The following is a 19,882-nucleotide window of genomic DNA, read 5'->3' as shown; positions in this document are numbered from 1 at the left end:
GGCGACGTTGTCCTACTCTTATCACTGATTGAACAAGCCACACAATCCTTAACTACTTTCTCAACCTCCTCATCAATCTTGGGCCACCAATACCCTTCTCTAAGCCTTCTTTTCGTCATAGATCTACCGATGTGCCCCTCATGAGCCAACTCCACCAACTTGGCCTTAAGAGATTCAGGTGGTATTAACCTGGTACCCCTGGCAATGCCCCACGGACCCACAGACAGTTCAGACCATACTTGACCGAACTGTTTATCCAATTCATCCATGCCAGCACCGGTAGCGAGAGCTGCCTTGATGCTGTTTAACACAGGATCCATTGCACACTCTCTACCCCACTCCTGCTCATTGACGGCCGGAAACACCTTGGCCACCAACACATATTCATCACCCGTCACAGCCTGTGTTGAGTCTTCCACACTTACATCGTGGCGGGGAAAACGAGAGAGACAATCTGCAACCATATTTTTAGTGCCAGGTAAATACTCCACTTTAAAATTATACTCATTCATGTCTGCCATCCAGCGCATCACCCTCGAGGATGCCTGGAACAATCCTTTAGATGTCAATACATGCACCAGGGGTTTATGATCGGTGCGTATAGTGTATTCCACCCCCCACAAGAATGTTCTAAAATGTTTGGATGCCCAGACAGCAGCCAAGGCCTCCCTCTCTATGACAGCATACCTACGTTCTGCCTCACTAAGAACCCTGAACGCAAAAGCAATAGGGCGGTACGATCCATCAAAACACTGCTCGAGAACAGCCCCTACCCCATACTCACTGGCATCCACTGTCAAAACTGTCCTCCTTGATGGAGAAAAGGAAGCTAACGATGGAGCCTGGTCCACTTGAGCCTTCAAGCCTTCAAACTCAAGTTGGCACGACTCTGAGCACTCAAAACGTACACCCTTTTTGAGCAAGGCTCTCATGGCAACTGTCTTGTCGGAATACGTGGGAATAAACCTGCTATAATATTCAGCCAATCCCAAAAACGACCGTAATTGGTCTTTACTGGTGGGTGGAGACACTTCACATAACGCCTTCACCAATTCAGCCTTGGGATGTGTCCCTTTGGCATCCAGTGTGTGTCCTAAATAAGTCACACTCTCCACCCCTATTTTACACTTACTCAATTTGACCGTCAGACCACTCTTCTCCAAAATGCCCAAAACTCGTAGAATCCTCTCATCGTGTTCCTCACGTGACCTGCCCCACACCAAGATATCGTCCTGGAAATATTCCACACCATCCACTCCACAAAACAACTTTTGCATAACTCGCTGGAAAACAGCGGAGGCAGATGCCAAACCAAATGGCATACGCCGGAAACGGAAAGCTCCAAACGGCGTAATGAACGAAGTAAGAGGGCGTGATTCGACGTGCAGATCCACCTGGTGATAGGCAGAGGACAAATCTAAGGTGGAGAAACAAGATGCCCCTCCCACAAGTGAAAGCATTTCGTGTATATTAGGTAAGGGATGCCTGTCTATCCAGATGCTTGAATTTAAATCTCTTAGATCAACGCACATCCTCATACCCCCATCGGATTTGCGTGCCAATACAACCGGGGCTAACCACTCTGAAGATTCTACCTCCTCAATTACACCAGTTTCCATCAGTTTTTTTAGTTCTGTCTGGAGACCTTCACGTGCCATGATGGGTACACGCCTAACTCTGTGCACAACGGGAACAGCACTCCTCTTGAGCACGATCTTGTGTGAGAAACCCCGCAACTTGCCCAGGACAGAGGAGAAAACTGACGGAAACCTCTCTTGGAGATTATTGGCTGTCAACGCACTCCCTTGACTCAAACCACCTTCTCTTCCCTTGCTCACACACAAAACAGGGACAACCTTGCCAGGGCGAACCTCCATTTCCAAGGCAGCCTGCTCATCCCACCCAATAACTGGATCACCCTTACAAGCTATATAGAGTTTTCCTCTGGTTTTCCGGCCATGAAACTCAATATCAACCCACTCGTATCCCAATACTTTAATCGGAACACGCCCATACGCACATGGATTAATGTCAGACGGATTCAAACTAGATACCTCCTTGTGGAACTTAGACTTGTACATCTCAGGAGAAATCATGGTGTAAGGAGAACCCGTGTCGACCAACACACTGAGGGGAACACCAATCACACTAAGGGTAGCCCACGCACTTTTTTTTGACGGTCCCACACTCAACAGCGCACCTTCCTTTGGAAGCACATCTGCCATAGCAGAGGGACTAACATATCCTACAACCGTTACATTACTATCATCTTCTTCAGGGTCCACCATCCGCACAACTTCCTTCTGTGGAGCAGCCTTACACATGCGGGCAAAATGTCCCCTTCCCTTGCATTTTCTGCATACAACAGCAGAAGCAGGACACTCCCTAGCTCCTGCAACATGACCCCTCCAACCACATTTCTTGCAGAAATCTCTGCTATTCGGCGTCGCTCTTTGATCCTTGTCCCTGGCACGATTTTCTTCATTCTTGCGTGGCTGAACCATGTGTACAATGTCCGCCTTCTCTGTCACTTCCTTGACGCTCTTCCTCGACTCCTCCAGGGCACGAGCTATTTCTATCACTTTCTCTAACGGAGGATCCTTCTCCGTCCATAACCTCTCCCTTACTTTTGAGTCACTAGTCCTCATCATGATCTGGTCACGAATGTATTCATCCGCCAGGCCCGTGAACTTACATGTAGAAATGAGGGTGCGCAGTGCTGTCACATACGAATCAATGTTCTCGCCAGGACCCTGTGCCCTTGAGAAGAAATGATACCTCTCCAGCACAATGTTAGCTCTCTTGCCAAAGCGTGTCTCTAGCTTCTTAAGAGCAGTCTCAAATGCCAAAATCACGGCCTGCCCCCCTTCTCCATCTCCTTCGCCTGAAGACAAGGCCAAAACATCCTGGCCCGGAAGGTGCCTGAAGACCCTCAAACCCTCCGTACCAAGGCAATTGAGAAGGGTCGCTTCCTTGTCATCATCAGACATTCTGGAACCACCTGACGCTCTCAGGTATACCTTAAAAGTGTCCACCCAAAGCTCCCACGCAATGGGGGGCTCCCCTGGATTGGGAAGGAAGGCTGGAGGTGGGCGAGCATTGCTGTGGTGCATGGTCAGTGGAACTGACATAGCCACTGACTGAGGTCAAGCGCAATGGAACAGATGGAAATGTCTGCACAACTTCCTTAAGGTGCTATCACGTACACCCTGTCCTAAACAGCAGACTTTTATGATGGATCACTCCACTCAAAACACCTTTACTGGAAGAGAATACGTGGAATGGATTGCACAATATGGTTACACAGCCTGTCACCAGTCACTTCTTCCCTTTGAACAGAATTGGCCAACAGAGATTTGCAGTACCTGCAACGTCCGCACTCAAGGAGTTAACCTTCCTCTCCTTGAAGTCAATGTCGTGCAAACACGCCCACCAATGAATTGGAAGCCCTAGGCTCGCTTCCTCAGGGAATAGGCGGAGCCGAACAGCGTAACACCCGTGGTCTATGCGAGCGCCTTCCCGGCTGTGAGGAGCCGCAGGGCTGTGCCCCCTCCCAGGGTCCACCTCTAACCTGCTCTGCCTTTCAGTCCCCGACTTGCTAAAAACCGCAAAGCGGCAGCCGCACACACTTCCTCGAGCCGCGCTCGACCTCGTCCGGGAGCGCGGCTTGGCCGGATCCTCGGTGGCTAAGGACAGCGGCCGCTCAGCCGTAGACAACGGCTGCACTCTCCGCCGTGTGCCGGGCTCGACCTCGTCCGGGAGCGCGGCCTGCCGGATCGCTGAAAGTGAAGGATAGCGCTGGCTCAGATGAAACCCAATCACGCCGAGGGCCGCGCTCGACCTCGTCCATGAGCGCAGCCCGGAAGGCCAGCTGAGGCACCAGATGATGTTCACGGCTTGACAAGGCGCGTGGGTTAGGGTTGAAGAACCCTCGTCGCCAGTGTAATAACGTACGGAACAGGTAAGTGGAAGTCAGCTTTATTCTTCAACCCGAACACCGTAAACATCTATCCCCTCCCCAGCTCCTTCCTTTCAAAAGCCAACCGCCGCCACGAGCGTGGAACTAAGAAACATTCCACGCGCCTGGAACCTATGACAAAGGCTCGCGGAAGTGAGAGCAACTACAACATGTTGCAAAGGCGGGTGAAATCACCCGATTTTGTTTTTGGCGGGTGAGACGCCCATTGGAATGAATGGGCGTGCAGGAGGCTTGGCGGGTGAGTCAGCCCTTTACAAGGCGGGTGACACCCGCCAAAAGCGTTTGAGTTGAGAGCTATGTATGCGATGGGTCGAAGAATGTTGACCCGGACGTTTGAACATTCGTCCGGGGGTGGTGTTATGGGTAACTGTACCCTTAAGAGAACACCCGCCACCCACGGGGCGATTTAACGAGGGTTTGGAGGGAGGTGGTTTGGCGCTTGTTGCACCAGTTTTCCATTAGGCATTGAATAAAGAAGGTTACATATGAAACCCCTCCGGCTACGCGTCCTTATTCTATTTCACCCAGACCCAGTCCAGGAGCCATCTGAAGAACTATCAGAAAATGTGCTGATGGTATCTAATAAGGGATAAACTGAGATGTAGTTGCCTGCACTCTTGAAAAACCTCTGTCTTGGGTTGTATAAAACAGTAGTGCCCTCAAATACAATTTGGTGGAGTAAAATACTTGCATTTTGGCTCATTTGCATCCCCATAATTCCTTGCTCATCATGTGGCTCTGAACTGGGAGGTGATCTTCAGTGATTCTTACTGGGTGGAGTTTTGGCATGTGTAACTTGGGACATACTCTAATCCGAGGCAAAGGAGGCACCATAAGGTACTAACCGTAGCCGATATCGTAACAATGAGCGCTCCCTCCCCTTTCGCCACCTGAACCCGTTGACCATTCAGCAAGCCGGCTGTGACAGTAGTGGGTAGGGCCGTGGAGTGTAGCACTGCGCGTGCGCAGATTCCAGCTGGCAGTGTTGTCACGTGATGGATTCGCTTCCGTACGCCGCTTCCTGTGATGAGCTCTAGACTCCGCCGTGTAAATAAAGCGTTTGCTTTCGTTCTAGAGAGGTCAGTACAAAAAGTACGGTGTTTATTTTCACCTGTCATTCGCCTTCGTAACCGCCGAAGGGTCTCCCGATGTGTTGATATGCTTATAGGGGATAAGGAGTGTGAGTGTCTCTGAAAATGCAGCTCTATAGACACAATGTGTCACACCTTAAGTAATATACTTGTCACCTGCGTGTAGTCAAAACAGACGTTAGGGGTAGCACAGGGTTTGTCCTCTGTAAAGTTCTGCACAATCCAGGCGAGTGGAGACACCAAGTCAGCGTGGGTCAGTTGTCAGTGAGTGTAATTGTCTAGGGCTGTATAATTGCTTGGGACACAAATAGGACTACGTTATTAGTGCAGTTTATCTTTGAAAACGAACGACTTTTGTAGGATATCTCTTGGGGAACTTTGTAAACTTGACTAAAAGTTATAATTTTGGCTATTCCTGTTGTTTGGGGTGCAGTTAATTACAAAGTGTGTCTACTGTCCCCAGTATCCGCTTTTATTATCTACTGGTTCATTTTCAATAGGTATATTTGTCGGAAAGCAACGTGGTTTCGAATATTAATGTGTGAGATACGTGTGCCAAGCATGTCTTATATAAAAAAAAGCACAGAACTCGCTAACCATCGTGTTTGTTATATGAAAAAGCTAATAAAAAGGTCCATACGCATACATGTTGCAGTCGTTATTGCTGCAATTCAAAATCTGAAAGTATGACTGAAGCGCTTTTTTCTTATAGTACATGCTCTAATTACTTAACAGTAACCTTCATTGCTCCTAGACATATTCTTCTTTGTCAGAGTTCTTGCTTTTGAGGTACTAGCCGCCATGGCTATCCGTTGTGGGTGGTTGAGACCTTTTCCTATCCTGTACATCTGCATTTGTCATTGGTCATGGGAAGCCCTTCTTTTGTAATAAGGATTTGCTATTCATATAGCACTTTAGCAAAAGCGCTGCACGTGGAACATATTTACTTACAATTATCTTTCAACTGAAGTTGGTACTCATTTATTGACCTCGTATGAATGAAAGGCTGAGTTGACCTTGCATGCAGGGATTCGAACCTGCGACCTGCAGATCAGACACAGATCGCAACAGTAAGAGATCAACCCGCTGAGCTTTCTTACAGGCATATGTTAACTTTTCAGATAGATTCGGGTACATTATTTGTGTTATCGTGTGCCACCACCTATTTATACATACCCTCTGCCTACCAGCACAAGGGACTCAATATATTTTTTTTGTTTGTAACATATACCTGAAAAATTGGGTGTGGTACATATGGTGCGTCTTGTAGTATCAACCTTCTCCATGCTGCCACAGTTTCCCTCCACATATTGTACCCCGCCACGGTTCAGAGCACTGTTCTTTGAGCCATATAGCTCCGCCATCATTGCTGACTTGAGGGGTGGAGCCAGCCTCAACATTTTGGGGGGGGCTGGATGGCAGTTTTGAAAACTGTTAGTGAGATGGGGCATTAAACCTTTTGCGCTATTGACCCACCCCCTTTGGCCTGCTTCCCAAGCCCAGGATTCCTTTGGCCCATTAGATGCATCTTTCACCCCAACTCACCAGAGGCGTGGCCACGATTGTGTAACAAGTGGGGCATGGAGCTAATGGAGTAGGGCCCACATAAGGAAGGGCACTTGTTCTGCCCTCAGCCAAATGCACAGGAGTGACAGAGCCCAGTGAGGGAGGGCAAACCAATCAAGGCTGGTTATCCCCTTGAGAAATGATTTAAAATAATTGGTTAAAATAGTGCATTTTATATTACACGTTTTGTGATGAATTAGGTAAAAAGCCACACAGTTTACAATTGGTTTTGTAGGATAAGATCTAAATAACCCATTAGATGCCAAGTCATCAACAGTGCGCAAGAGAATTTTCGAACACATTTTCATAATGCCTTTGCCCACTGTATGCCAATACTTTGCAAGTGTAAAAAGCATTTTCATATCAATTGTACCCACATGTCCATTCTGGTGCACCTATATATGCCCCTATTTCCACATAGGAAAATACACATGTTTGCTTTGTCCATCGATTCTGGAACAAAACATGTATACTAGCTCTGCCAATAGATGCCATTGTCCCCATGTAACAACATAATCCTGTTGGCTTTGCCTTAATGCCAGTAAATAAAAGCCATGCCACAGTAGGAAAACCTATCCTTGCTAGCTAGACAAATCCACCACTCCCCATATAATAACTCTCATCATATTGTATTTGCTGCCTAACTGCAGTAAAAGATGTCATGCCACAGTAAAAAAAACATTGCCTTACAGGCTGCACGAATGCCCACACCCCAATGTAAGAACACTTATGTTGCCTTTGGCCTTAACACCAGTAATAAACTGCAATGTCACAGTAAGAAAACATGCTCTTGTTGGATTCGCAGGTTCAAATCCTGTGAAGGCCAACTCAGCCTTTCGTACTACAAAGCTCGATAAATGAGTGCAAACTTCGGTTGGGTGATACATTTTATATAAATATGTTCTCTGTACAGCGCTTTGGCGAAAGGGCTATATAAATAGCATATTATCATTACACAAATCCACCCAAATAAGAACACTTATGGTGCATTCATCATGTTATATTCCCCCCATGTAAGAATGTTACCTTTGACCTAAACACCATTTAAAAAAAAAATAAAAAATAAAAAGCCAAGTCAAAAGAAGGAAACGTCCTACCCCCATGTAAGCACCCTCATGTTGGCTTTACCCTCAATGCAATTCCAACATTCCATGCCACAGTAAGACCCGGCCAGGCCAGACCCACTGTAGCACCCCCTCCAACCGCATACAAACACTTAAGTTGGCTTTCCTTTACCCAAAAACGACAGTAAAACATTCCATGTTCTTGTCAAAAAATGTGCATGCTCCAATGCCCCAGGCCCCAGCTTACACACACACAAACACGCACCCACACACCAGTACCCACACAGCTGATCTGTCATTCACACGAGCACCCAGAACAGTTACACTATGCTCTCATTGACAAGCGCAGTCACACCGATCTACACCATTCACACTGCATTAATTCATGTGTGCACTTGCAGACACCTTCTAGTCTATACAAACCCACTTACACACTTCCGAGCATGCATGCACTAATTCATTCAGTCATACATACTAGTGCACAGAAATACACTTTTAACATTTGTTTTTTGTTAATGCTAATTATTGAAAGCATGGGCCCATGTCAAAGCTAAGCCAGTAGTTAAGTCTTTAGCTACAACATAAGGTTGTGGGGGGAGTCTACTGATATCCCCATGGCAGGCTTTTGGTTCACTTCAATTACCGTTTTCTCACATAGGACAGCCGTGGATTTGCTTAAGTAAATGCACCTCTCTACGAGGGGAGAAATGTCAGTTTCTTGCCGTCTGACCCAGGCTGGGCATCACAGCAGAGTGATGCCTGCTGCGTCACAGTGGGGGGGCTTTAACCCTCCCATGCCTGGCACTGCCCATGCTGACATTATCGATGAAACGCGAAAGCAGTTGCACCGCGGAGCCGCCGTCCAGGCCAGCTTCTGTAGCGTTTCCCAATTGGCTCCAGTTGCTCGCTGGGAGCTAATGCAATTATCACAGTGAATCACACATTCATCTTTCTCAGAACTATGTTTAAATATTCTCTTGTACAGCCCAAAATGTCCAAGAACTTCTCCACCTTACTTATTATGAACAACTTTTCTTTCTTCACTGGAGTTTGACAAACCAGTAATGACGTCATGGATGAGAGAGTTTTGCTCATTTTTGTTTTATCTACTTGTATGGTTACTTTTCCTTCTCCCATCCAACCCGCCCTTCTATTTTTAAACATAATGGCAGATTAGTTAAACAAGCATGTTATGATGCAACTAGTAATGTCATGCGGTATTCTGCCATGCTTTATGTTGTATTTGCAATGTCATGTCACTTTGGACAAGGTCCACAAGGGTTGTGAAGCAGGGGAAGCGTGAAATGTAGCTCTCCTTGGTCCCCCAAATAATTAATACATTTTAGAGGCACTCTGTCCAGGAAAATGGCCACGTCACAATTTCTGACCTTCAAAGGCAGCCTCTCCAACCCTGCTAACCTCTTAACAGGACAAGCTAACTGCAGGCCAGGTTAAAAAAAGGTGAGCAAGACCGGGTTTTGTAGATAAACTCTCATAAAAGACCAACCTCAAGGCCGAGAGGAATTCAACCTCTCAGACCACCTTTGCTATCACTATAAAACACGCAACAGATCTCAGGAACTCAGAGGCAGCCTGGTCCAGGGCTTTGTGCCCAGTAGAGCCACCCCGATTTAAGAGGTTGGATAGTTCTTCTCAACTTTCCCAATTCATAAAACCTGGCTGCGTGGGGCCCATGTAGTGAGTGGAAGAGTGTATGCTATCCTGCTCGTTTGTTCATCACTTGTACACACCTAGGCACAGCAGGGATGCCTCAAAGCCTATGCTTAAATGCAAGGCTGCTTTTGCATACAGGCCTTATAATGGACTGTTGCCCTTCTGGAATGTTGGCCTTATTTATTTATACATTTGTAAAGCACCCGTGTGCATCAGAGCGCCAGAGAAAAACGTGTCACGCTCAGAGAAAAAAAATACATTGTGTGATTGGTGTTCACAGTTGGGGGTCGGTAGATGGAAGTCCTGCTTAGGCGAATATCCCTGTTTTGAGGGCTTTACGGAAGGGCCAGTAGGACGTCTCTGCTCTCAGTTCTGGCAGAAGGGAGTTCCAATGTTTAGCAGCCACTGACTGGAAGCTGGAGCCTGCTCCTCTGGATCTTTTAGTTTTAGGCATTTTTAGTCGGTTAGCATAGACAGCCCTTACTGGTCTGGTGGAGGTGGCTCCATGAATCTTCTGGCATAAGTAAGGGGGGGGCCCGTGTCGGAGAGGTATTTTTGCACTATGTAAAGATCTTTTGAAAAATGTACAGGTAACCAGTGGACATTTTTCCTGGTGTCTGATATATGGTCTCCTTTTTGATATTTTCAATGCTTCTCGGAGGACATTATTTTGGATGATCTGGATTTTGTTAAAGTTGTGTTGTGACGTTCCCACGAGAAGGACATGTAGTCGAATCTTGCTCCAATGATTGCTCTTGCAGTGGTTAGGCAGTTTGCTGGGGAGAGGAAATGTCTGTCTGCATTAATGAGTTTTGTGGTGTAAGCGGCCGAGAAGGCTATTGCATTCACTTCCTTAGTGAAGGACAGGTAAGACTCTCATGGTTCAGTTGGCTAAGGAGTTGATCCGGGACGTGGCTTCCAGAGAGAAGTTAGCGGAGGATGTGAGGTGGTGGCCAGAGGGTGTCGTGGTCGACCAGGGCAAAGGCTGCTGAGAAGTATGAGGGTTGGTTTACCTTAATCTTTAAGAGAGTCAAGTTTCATTTTTAGGTCAAGGAGGGCTGATTCTGTGCCGTGTCTAGGGCGGAAACCTGATTGGCGTATTCTTTAGATGTGGTGGTCTTCAACGTATGCCTGAATTTGTATGTCGTCATCAATAAATGGGCACAGGAACCATCTTTTATGGTTACGGGGGCCTGACTCGTGAGGGTGTGGTTAATCTATATAGGAAAGAAGAGTGAGTCAAGGCTACCTCTCCCTTTGACGCTGGGTGGATGTTGATAGAGCTATATATAGTGTAACATTATTAGTATCACACACATACGGTTAAAACAAAGCTTAATCCAAAATGTTTACAATGTTATAACATAAAAGCAAAGACAAATTGACAATTTGATATGTGCCATGTATCTATCTGTAGCACATAAAACCCTGACTCATCTAGCATTGTAGACATTCTGAATTACTAGATCTGCCACATGCAGATGATTTTTGTTCTTGTATTGTCTTGGCTTTTATGTTATAATATTGCAAAGATTTTAGAATAAACTTTGTTTTAACTCTGTGTGTGTGATACTAGTGAGATCTAATAATGTTACACTATATATAGCTCTGTCAACATCCACCCAGCATCAAAGGGAGAGCTAGCCTTGACTCACTCTTGTTTCCTATATGAATTTGTACATATGCAGCCCTATCGAGGATTTTTAGGAGAAATGATACTGTGGTAATTAATCCTTGATGTGAATGTCTACTTTGGCCCAGCTAGCATGACATGCATTATTTTGCCACCTTACCTCTAGTTTTAACTCTTACTGCACTGGCTTAATTGCAAATTCCCAATATGCACTAGTTACACTATCTCTTCTCCACCTGAGGCCGATGTGGGTATGGATCAGACTGTGGGGAGATCCTTTTTTGCCAAACTCTCATTTTGTGTCCCCCTGCGCTCATTCTGTACAAATTTAATTACTGGCTCTGGAACATCCGTCAGTGAATTTGGCTCCCTCAGAATCCACAAACTATCACCAGGAGGGAATTCAACATGATTATCTGGTTAGTAACTACCATAACTCCTGAGCACACCTCTAGGGTATCATGCATCCACAACCTGACTTGACGTAATACCTCCAACCACACTATTAATTACAGTGCATCAAACAGGTGCACCTGAGATGCCTGCCCCAGGTTGTAGTAAATATGTTTGTTTTGCAGCTATTGAGATGCAATGTGTATTGCACCTGTCAACAATGCTCGTTTAATACAAAACATGTTGCATATTAGTGCCAATTGCTCCTAATTCATGAAGTCAAAGAGAAAAGATATACTTTGATGTGTATCAACAATAAATGAGTTAAAGGAATAGTGCGCTCAAAAATGTTATTGTCCCGATCACTCGGGCATGTGGTTTTAAGCAAACTGTGATCGATTGTAAAAACATTTCCTATGCACCTTACCTTAGTTTTCCGCACTTTTGTACATGCATAATCAACGAGCGGGGTGCGGCCATCTTGTGCTAATCTTATCCGTGGATCGATCGCACTAAGTTCAAGTGCCCATGCGGCACTAAATCATATCACCCGCCCCTGAAGCTGACATCACTATTCCTAGCGATATACTCCAACTATTTTCATGACGTTAGTGGGCCGCGTAGCCAAACACACCCAGTCATCACCTACGTCTTAACGCCAGTTGACGCAGAACCCGGAATATCAACACACACATCCTCTCAAAGCACAGCGTGTCCCAAATCGGAATAGACATTTTTAAAGGCAACATCAATACTCTGCAATTTACAGTGTGCTTTTATTTTTTTTAAAACGCTCGGAGAACATCCAATGATTTGACTTTACAAGCAATTATTGAAAGTCTTTGGGTTATAATATCAAAACTTTATCATGAGGCACAAAGTGTTCCTTTCGGGAGTAGCTGCGTATTCGACGCACCTTGAATCGCAAAGCTTCAGCATTAGCTTCTTGCTAGAGCACCGTAAATGATGACAGGTTGCTCCTTGTCGCTGGTACCGCAATAAGGCATATCGGTCCCGGGCGATCGTACCACATCAGCGTAATGGAAATCCATCCATTTAGGCGTATCTGCCACTTCTGGCTGAAGAAACCATTTGTCGGTATCTGGAAGCGATGGCATTCACAGAGCAGCAAACTGTAGCTGTGTAGAAAACATAATAAAAATATATTTTAGTAGCCGTTCTTTATTCAAGTTTATCCATTTACCCTGTAATTCTGCACCGGGTGAAAACTAATAACGAACACAAACCACAAACAATAGAAACACACAGCTGCGGACACTCAAAAGTGTGAAAAAAACACATAACAGGTTATCATGCCATGTTATTTTTAGCAAGGGGCGCCTGCTACCTTTTAAAAAAAAAAAAAAAAATGTAACGGAACTGGCAACATCAAAGTTCCACAAGCAAACCAAGTCCCCTTGGAAAATGTTCTGCACCCGGCTTATCCAATAATACAGATATTATAGCACACACTGACATGCCATGGGGCGAAGTGGTTTAGATATCACTAGCCTGCATACAGGTTGTATTTGCGGGTCATCGATGAATATTCGTCACAATATGCTCCAACAACCCATAACAATGTAAGCAAGCAATACCTCTCAGAAAATGAAACCTTTACTTGTCCGTCTATAAACTTGTCTTCAAACTGAATAGTGAAACTTACATAATATTTGGTATTTCCATTCTCTTGGTGTAACGCAGAGTGTCCGCTCAGAACAACAGTGTCCATAGAATGAAAATAAAAGTTCCAATGTCCAGTTTTAAAACAGTGAATCTTATCATTTTTGTGTGTATTCAACACCTTCTGCCCTTCAAGCCATAGCAAATCCTCCCTTTCGTCCAAGGTCGAAAAACAATTGAAGCTTCTTTCGAGCGTGTATGCCTGGTCGGTTTTCATTTTTGTGAAGTAAAGTCATAAATCTAAAACTTACTGTACAAGACGCGTCGGTTTGAACTTTCCACAAGCAACATCAAACAAAGTGACCTTCACTCCATGGGAGCAACCAATGTGGCATTCGAAACATGTTCGAAAAAATTCATGAATTGTTTGCTGGCATCCACCAGTTACACTGAGGGTCAGTAAAACAGATAATACAAGCCACTGAAAGTCTGGTGTATGATGATATTATATTGCATTTATAACGCGCCAATGCACAAGTTCTTCAAGGTGCAACGACGCAATGCAGGAGGAACAGAGGGAAGACCAAGAAAACAATCTTACTAGTGTTGGGAAGTAGACGATCCTTGCCCCCTTCCCCTCGTTCGTCACTCTCGAAACATAACATATGTAATAACCAAGGGGGGAGGCGTAGCCAACCTCTGCGACATTCCGTTACACCACACCCCATCTCATATAACACATACACTATAGTTTCAAGCCCAGAATTAGGAAAACATTTTCGAATAGTCCGAATTATATCTTTCTACTAGGCTGAAAATCCATCTCTCTGTGCAAATGCAGCTCTCCCATCCACAGCGGCTTGCTCAGCCAGCCCACACCATCTCCTCCCCATTGCTACGTCTGCACGCTCCCTGTTCTCGCAGAGGAACGTGCTCTGTGGATAACGTGATACACTGACATGTCATAAATCCAAGTGCCCATTCATCTCCATTGAACTTCCCGTGCACTAACAACCTCCACCCCGCCATGCCTGAGCCCACCAGCTCAGACCCCACAGTTACTTTCATGCTGATATCCATCTGACCCTCCCGTGCCCTGATCAGTCAAGGACCCACATCTCAGCCCTTATCCCATGTAGTAATATATTCTCCCAAAAAGCAACACGCGTCTACCTATTTCCTGAGGACCCAAGCAGGGCAGATGATCCTGTCCAGTAGAGGGGGAAAGGGGGAAAGGGGAAAATAGGGTACATTTCAAAAGACAATTTAGGCCATCAACGCCAGAACCATGCACTGCATGTGTGGAGGTGGTTTGGGTGTAGCAGGGGGATTTACAGGCACCTAGCAACCACAGACATGTATGTTATCATTCGAGGACCAGTAATATAAATGAAGGGAAGGAAAAAGATATAAATGAACGAATCATAAACCGGATTAAATCTGCATTATGAAACACTCTTAATACTTTTTGTAGCATTGAAATTCGAGTTTAAAGCATTCCATTGTTGGTGTACAATGTACAAACATTGGAGAACATATCCCAAAAGTTATAGTGAGCACATTAAGAACACTGCTGCAAATCATTTATACCGGGAAGTCAACTGTTCAGCTTTAGGTGGACAGGGCTCGTTTGCAATGTTTTGTGGCACTGTATGTGTCCTAGGAACAAAATCAGGATCCATTCTATGACTATGCATGGCCAACACAGTCAAAGTGGGAAATCAAATTCCATTTCCTGGTATATTGGCTTTGCCACCCATTTTTTGCTTTGTTTTGCAAAGGCCAAGGTATAACGAAGCATCCCAAAGTTTCTGGCAGTTCTCGTTTGTTCTCTACCCAGGTTCTCATCATGTGCTGATACGGCTATCAATGTTCTGGCTTGCATACCGTCTATGCCTAAATGCAACTTTTTGGACCTGTACTTTAGGCACGTATTGTGGTACACCTCCAAATCTCTGGTGTGACAGAATTCAGTTAGTCCCTTTTGGTCTCTTGAAAGAGTTTTGTCATACACAATCTTGCAAAGAGCTTTGTGTGGAGGTGAACATGGCACCAACCACTTCTTCTTGCTTTCCTGCTCCTCCGATAACGCTCCGTGTGCACATTCGTGAAAAAGTTGGTTTTCTGTCCATGAGTGAATGTTGGAGCAGTGGTGCATCAATGAGCGCCATTTTTCAAGTAGAATTTCCACAGACCCATCACAAAGTTTGGAGCTCCACCAAAGATGGTTGCTCAAAGACTGAGACCATTGTAAAATATTTTCCGAACCCTTTTTTTTACCAGCAGCTGTGATTATTATTATTTTTTTTCCAACTTTATTTAATAATTATGCAATAAAAATGAAAACAGTACAGCTGAGTAACATCAAAATGAGAACAAGATGAAGATAATTTCATATACACCATTTCAACAAAATGTATATTACTACTAAATTAACAGCAATTCAAAAAGAAATCAAAGTATTCCCAACCCCACATCCATAACTAGACATGACAACACAAAAACACAAAAAACGAAAACAAAATGAAACATACATCCCTACCAACCCCCCCAACATCAAAAACCTACACCTTATCCAAATAAATCACCAAATGACACCCATCTTTCCTCGTACTCAGTTTCTCGATGTTGTCGAATGGTCTGAGTCTTTTCGTACCAAGAAAGTGTCCGCATATCCGACACCTAGTTCTCACAATGCTGCTTTTTTCCAGATTTCCACACCTTCATTATTTGTTTTATGTCCATCAACAATGCCCTATCGATCCAATCTGAACTATCCCACATCTCCACATTTCGACTATCAACTGAAAGGAAGATCACTGATAGAAAAATGCGAGGCAATGATTATTATTTTTTTTTTATTTACTGATTTGGCAACATGCCATGCATCAAATTGATGACTAATGTTCGGAAACTGCTCTCTCGTGGCCTTGGCTATTGAAACATGTCTGTCAGTGGCTATGAGGTCTATTTGCATTCACCTCAATTGAAGATGTTCGAGGGATTTTATGAAACCATGTTTCTCCATGGCCACTGAGGATTTACTTTGGGACACCTGCACAATCTCCGAACTCACAATTTTTTTTAGTTTCCATGTCTTGAAAGTGGTATGTGCAGTACTTTGCTGAAAATCCGGGGCCATCACACTGTCCGTCGTCAGCTAGCCTGAAACGTTTGCCAGAGAATGTGCTTTCAATTGACATCTGTTCAATTTTCCATGCTTGACTAATAGCAGGGAATAAGAATTCCCTTTGAAATTTGTAGTACTGGGTTTTAGGCAAGGAACTGAACTCCCACAAATTGACAGAAACTGGACATTTTACTGAAAGTAGACCCCCTGAAAAGTAAAGCTGCTGAACATAGATTTCCTGCTGGCACTTTGCCCTGCAACGGTTGTGCGGACCATGAAAATTTATGATTGAGGTGGACACAGCTGGCTTGGATTTTCAGGTTAGTGCCTTGTAATACACGAGACACATGCACCAATTGCTGCCCGCATATTTTCCCCCTGAATGTATGGACACATTTCAGCATCAGTATAATGTCTACCAGGCAGCTGTCGAATACAATGTATTTTTCCTCCTTTATTAGCCAACCGTCCTGCATGAATGTGGTTTGTGACTCAACTGTGGTGGAGCAATTGCCCGAACTAGCCAAAGTGAAGTCGAGATCTTTGGCAAGTTCATCGGTCAATTGCGTTGAAGCTTCAGTCTCTATTAGTTCAGCTTGTGTTATTTGCACATGATTTGGAGAAACAGTCAAATTTGAATGTTTATTGGGTGGACCTTTTTTTTTGCGGGTGTAGATTGTGTCAAGTGGTCTGCAAGGAATTCCAATGCATCTTCATTATATTCAGTTTCATCTTGTCGAGTTTCACATTGTAGCAATGGTCCAAGAACACTTTGCTGGCTTTGCCGGTCACATTCAATTCATTTTCAGAGCATTGGACATAAGCATCACGAGTCTTATTGACTGGCCACGCTGTGCCTCAAATAGTAGTTGCTCCATGGTGAAATCTGTTTGGCAAGCGACATCTTTGGTTTCATTTGTTGTCTGTGTCTTTATTCTTCTTTTCCTTCTGGGTCTCTAGGAGATGTGTTGTAAAAACATGTTCAATATATAGCACACATACAGCATATAGCACTTTAAATGCAAAAACATGTTATGAATAAAACACCAGCCCAAAACACTTCTAGAAAACTAAATTGTTTGTTACCCTTGTTTTCTTGATTTTCTGTGAAACCGTGGACTTCTCTTTAATGACCGCACCAGCAACCTGATCCATCACTTCTGATCCATGTGCCTTCACTTCTAATTCCACACCTTGTGTACATTCCTTGAATAGAATATTCATTAAAAGAAAAACAAAAGTCAATCGTATTGGAAATTAAAATCTTACCTCGCACACAGTGTTTACACACATACCCTCGCAAACAGTGTACGTCATTTGGTCAAAGATACATTTCAAATTTCACCCGATTGATGGCAAGTGTACTTGATCGGAGATCACCATGCAAAACATACTGATTGTCATGTTGCACTCAAACATTTCGCAATGTATTCTGCATTAGGAAGTGTAAAGTTTGAAACACTGCACGTTTGTATGATTGTCACTGTCTAATAGTATCCTATGTAGGATTTACTTTCTTTCATTCAAGGGAACTGTAAGTACGCATACCTCATACTCTTGACCAGCTGCAAAGGATGATGTAATTGTAGTCGAAGTACCAGCATCCCCCTGTAACACAGTACTTGTTTTAGTACGGATGAAAACAGCAAATCGGAACAGAGACAATGGGATGCATACAATTGTACATATAAAGAGAAACCCATAAATGACACGTAGTGTAAACAGACAGGAAACATAAACGATTTTACATTATTTGAAATTCCAACCATAATACATTCTTGTAATTGAAAAGTGAAATAAAATTACCTGATAGGTGCTTGAAGTTAATTTTGACTCCTGAAAATTAATGAATGCAGAATCTTGCTCCTTCATTTTCAGTGCATTGTCATGAAGTGGTAAAAGGGAAAATTAGATTTGCATTAGATATGTAGGAAGATGTCACAAATATGAAGTTCTGCAAGTCTGTAGGGCTCACTGGACGTGTCAGTGGTTTCGTCACTTGCGAGGGCCTGTACGTGCGTCAGTATGCTTTTCTAAAAAAAATGGACATGTCAAGCAACCGATTACGAAAACATTATGCTTCTTGTGAAGGGCACTATGCATTGTTTTCCATGGTCATAATAACTTCATTTGAGGCTCCATAAACCAGGGACAGATGTATAGTAAAATGTGGTATAATTCAAATGTAATACAATTTGGTAAATATGCCAACTTTAGTAAGACACATTTACACCGAAGTACCAATCAGTTCATGAAGTTACCTTTTCAGTACCCCAGCGCCTACAGCTAATTCATCATCCGGGACTCACCTGAGGTAGCGTGTGCATCACTAGAGTTGGAATTGCATTTGGAAGCAATTTACGAAACATTCTGGGTCAAAGCTTTTTTTGTGTACTTCGAGTGGTCGTACATATCCTGGGTTAAGTACAGGCTGCAGATGCTGAATCGATCAGCCCTCAAGTCTCCCAAGACAGCCTGGGCTCTACTTTCAATCTCGTCCACCGCAAAACCACAATATCGAACCCATCTTCTTATTGAATCAATATCCTTCTGGAATGTATGCAGGATTGTGCCCTGACTTTTGACATGGTTCCTTGGCAACCCAAAACCATACAAGCAGGCATTCTTGAAAAATCTATAAGATCTGTATTAAAAAAAGTATAAATAATTACAAAGAAAATTGTACTGTATGCATGAGAGTGATGGAATTATATCACAGTTTTCTATGCAATGTTTGTTTTGGTCAAAGAAGCAAAAAACCTGTGTAGCGTAGTCGAGTATACACTGGGATAACTTTCATACAGAATTGATTGGTATAATGCAAATCGTAACGTGTTACTCGTCCGTTGAATGTACTTTCATGCATCAAAAGGGAACGTGCTGATAGACATGGTCGGAGAAAGATGCGATTCTATTACAATGGACACTGATGAATTGTGCTATATATCGAGATCAGAACACTTGAAACGTTAGACAATGGTAAAGTCATTGAGATGAATGAACATTACACTATTGGGTAAATTCGGTCGAAATATATAGAAAATTTGAGATCAGGAAGAGATGAATATAGTGACGTTAGTAGGTGACCTGCCCTTACCTTGACTACCAAACAATTAGATTCAGCAAGCAGGGGAGTTAGTAGCAGGAGAACAGGTAGCACAATCAAGAGTTGACTTCCAGTGCTCAGAGATGTTCTGCGGATGAATATCAAGGGGTTTATAAAGGATTAGAAAAGTGGGTGTGTATGCAAATGTGTGACATCTTTCTGCCGGGGTCTGCTTCAGGGGAGCCTAAAGACACTTGGTCTGGGGAGGCCATGTGAACAATGGCCCATGTGCGGAAGATACTTTTGAAGTGTGTAGGTGTTTGGCACCTTAGCCGTTCCCACTGTGCCAGTCCCCTTGGGAGTGCACGGCCACACATGCAAACTGCCATTGATAGCAGAGGGGGGATGGATTGTTGCAGAGGAGGTGAGAGTAAAAGGGCACCAACCATTCTTTTATGTCCCTCATAAACAAGTGAGCGTGTCATTGATTCACTGAAAAATTGAAACAACTATTCATAAAGGCTCTTTTGTATTTTATTTTGTTGCTGATGTTGATGGCACAAATATTCTACACATTGTATACTTCGGGATGCAGCGCAGTGTGGGGAAATCCCCTGTACTGTCTGCTGTCACTGGGAAATTTGGTGCGAATGGCTCCAACGACACAGGTGGGTGTTACTGGT

The 19,882-nt window shown here is 44.1% G+C and overlaps 1 protein-coding gene across 2 annotated transcripts in view; it reads left to right on the top strand.

The window, feature by feature from the left end:
* The first annotated feature begins 4,952 nt into the window (after nucleotides 1-4,952).
* Nucleotides 4,953-19,882, top strand: part of SCYL2 (SCY1 like pseudokinase 2) — a 1,629,773-nt gene continuing 1,614,843 nt past the window's right edge. Inside the window, exon 1 of one of the 2 annotated variants that reach the window (XM_069629361.1) lies at nucleotides 4,953-5,058. The gene's annotated coding sequence lies outside the window, so the exon portion shown is untranslated. The remainder of the gene's footprint in view (nucleotides 5,059-19,882) is intronic. The other variant, XM_069629360.1, reaches the window with a different exon arrangement.

The sequence above is a fragment of the Ambystoma mexicanum genome, chromosome 12 (assembly GCF_040938575.1).
Source record: "Ambystoma mexicanum isolate Mex_15411 chromosome 12, UKY_AmexF1_1, whole genome shotgun sequence".
Taxonomy (NCBI): domain Eukaryota; kingdom Metazoa; phylum Chordata; class Amphibia; order Caudata; family Ambystomatidae; genus Ambystoma; species Ambystoma mexicanum.
This window is presented reverse-complemented; position numbering and strand designations above follow the sequence as displayed.